We start from the raw sequence: 2,831 nt of genomic DNA on the forward strand, positions 1-2,831 counted from the left end.
AATAAAACTTCTGTTATGCATAGTGGATTGCTCTTCTACCTATAACCTTGAAGTATCTGCCCCTGGAGCCTGGCCTCGGGCAACTCTTAAGACCTGAGACACACATCTATGCAGCTCTTCTCTCCCACACAGCCTTGGATGGTGGGGATTGACTCAGGTGGCAGAACAGCATTGCAGAACAGCTCAGCATTGCAGGACCCTGCAACAATTCTTCTATTCTGTTTTAGTGAGTTTTCTTTCCTAATAAATTCCCTTAACCCATTTAGCAGACTTCCATGGATTTCTCACATTATGAGCCTTCCTATCAGTAGACAGTAATTGAGTGACTCACTTCCAAGCGACAGTCAGTGCACAATGGCCGAGAACGCCAGAGCACTGCGAACAAAACACACGGAAGGAACATACACCACTATCTTATATGTGTATGTATTATGTATTGTGGAATATTAGCTTAAGATGTGTCATGTTTGTTTGTGCTGTGGAATATTTGTTTAATGATGTAATGATGAGTTACATTCTTTTATGTTGCATTTGGTCAACTCTGTGAAGCTGTGTTACTGTGCCTGTCTAAAACAACTGATTGGTCTCATAAAGAGCTGAATGGCAAATAGCTATGCAATAGAAAGGATAGATGGGGTTAGCAGAGAGAATAAATAGGAGGTGTAATCTGGGAAAAGAAGATCAGGGAGAAAACAGAAGGAGGGAGGACATCACGGGCCAGCTACTCAGCTACACAGCAAGCCACAGAGTAAGAAGTAAAGAAAGGTATAGAGAATAGAGAAAGATAAAACCCCAGAGGCAAAAGGTAGATGTGATAATTTAAGCTAAGAAAAGCAGGCTAGAAATAAGCCAATCTAAGGCCGAGCATTTATGAGGAAGAATAAGTCTCCACATGTGTATTTATTTGGGAGCTGGGTAGCAGTCCCCCAAAGAGCAGAGTTAAAAAAAAAACACCAATTATTGTGTGTATTAAATAATTGAATACAATTACTTACAACTGGTAAGAGCTGGGCACATCCTGAGAATTCTGGAACTGTTCATTCCATGAGGCTAGATGCCCCAACAGTCCTAGTCTGAGACTGAAGGCCTGGAAGATTTCTGGGGAGTCTCTGGTCTTCAGTCCATGTTGGAACTGTAAAAATCTGGATATGAGGTCAGCAACATCAAGATGTGAAGGCTTTATGAGTCTTTCATGTGCTACCACTTCGACCTTGCTTATTTAACCCCTCTGTGCTTTGTATGATGGGAAATACACAACAGTACCTTGATTGTGAACAGTAAGAAATTCAACATATGCTTTTGTTCTTTAATTCATTTACAAACCAGCAGGTTCCATAATGGCAATTTTACTCATATTTAGCTTTGGTTGATCCTCTCCTGTATACCCTTTCCTCCATATCCCTGGTCCTGTTTCCTGGTTACCATTTCCACCCTGCATAGTCTGCCTTCTGTGTCACCTGTGATCTATTGCTCTTCTTAACCCATCATTTAAGGTCTTTTTTTCCCTCCTCTTTGGGTCTCTTTTTCATTTCCTGACCTATATGTAAACACTCCCTCCCACATCAACACAAAATATATGACAGTTAGAAGCTAGAATTTGCACATAAGATCGGGCACGCAATGTTTATGTCTCTGAACCTGGGTCACCTCATTTGACGTAATACTTTTCAGCTCCATCTGTGTTCCTCAGAATTCCATCACCTCACTTTTCTTTATGGTTCAATAATCTTCCACTGCATTCACGTACCACATTTTCATGGAGAGTTCATTCATTGGTGGACATCCAGCTTGATTCTATCTCTTTGGTAATGAACATCGATGTGCAGGTATCTTTGTGATGGATAGAGTCCTTCCTTCGGATGTGAGCTTATGTACAGCTCATTCATATGGTAATACTGATATTATCATTTTGAGAAACTCCACACTGATTTTCCACAATGTCTAGACCACTTTTCATTTTCACAAACAGTGGATGTTTGTCCCTTTTCCTCAAATTCCCACCTGCATTTAAACTCATTTTCTTTTACTTTCTTTCTTTTTCTTTTCCTTTTACATTTATTTTTGCTGGGGAGTATAGAACACAGTACCCTTCTGAAAGAAATTATGCAGTCAAGCTTCCCTTCCTTGGGGAAATTGAAGGGGGCAGCAAATCCAGAGTGCAATGGATAAGCTTCACCCTGGGAAAACACCTTTGTGATCATAGTATCTCCTCTGCAGGTAAGCGTCCTTTGTTTTCTTGACACTTGTCATTCTGCCTGGGTTTAGATGAAATCACACAATATTTTTAATATCCATTTCCCAGCAGCTAAGGATTTTAAACATGTTTTCAGATGTTTATTGGCATTTTATATACTTTTGAGTACTCTATATTTAGAAAATTATTTTAAAACTGGACCTTAATTTTTTAATTTCATTTCATTTTATGTGTATGAGTGCTTTGCCTGCAGGCTTGTCTGTGCACTCACTGTGTGCTTGCCTGGTGACTTCAGATGCCAAAAGAGGTCATTAAATTCCCTGGAACTTAGTTACAGATGGATGCTAGCTGTGTTTGAGTACCTGAAACTGAAGTCTGGTCTTCTAGAAGAGCAACCAGTGCTCCTAACTGTTGAGCCATCTCTCCAAATCCCCTCAGCTCATTTTTCCAATGCATTGTTTATTTTCTTACTTAAGTTTTTATTTATTTTTATATTGGAGATGTTAATCAACCCTTTATCAAATGTACAGCAGGCAAAGATCTTTGCTGAAGAATTAATGTATCTTTTTCAAGGTGTGGTTGTACTGATAAAATGCATGAGACTCCATAATGACCAAGCACAACACAGCATATAGGC

The 2,831-nt window shown here is 39.6% G+C and overlaps 1 non-coding gene across 1 annotated transcript; it reads right to left on the reverse strand.

Moving 5' to 3' along the window:
- Window positions 1-2,064: 2,064 nt before the first annotated feature.
- Window positions 2,065-2,225, reverse strand: LOC121821456 (U1 spliceosomal RNA). The gene has a single exon (XR_006062285.1). It is a non-coding gene; the product is annotated as a U1 spliceosomal RNA (small nuclear RNA).
- Between the last annotated feature and the right edge of the window lie 606 nt (window positions 2,226-2,831).

This window comes from Peromyscus maniculatus, chromosome 11 (genome assembly GCF_049852395.1).
Source record: "Peromyscus maniculatus bairdii isolate BWxNUB_F1_BW_parent chromosome 11, HU_Pman_BW_mat_3.1, whole genome shotgun sequence".
NCBI lineage: Eukaryota > Metazoa > Chordata > Mammalia > Rodentia > Cricetidae > Peromyscus > Peromyscus maniculatus.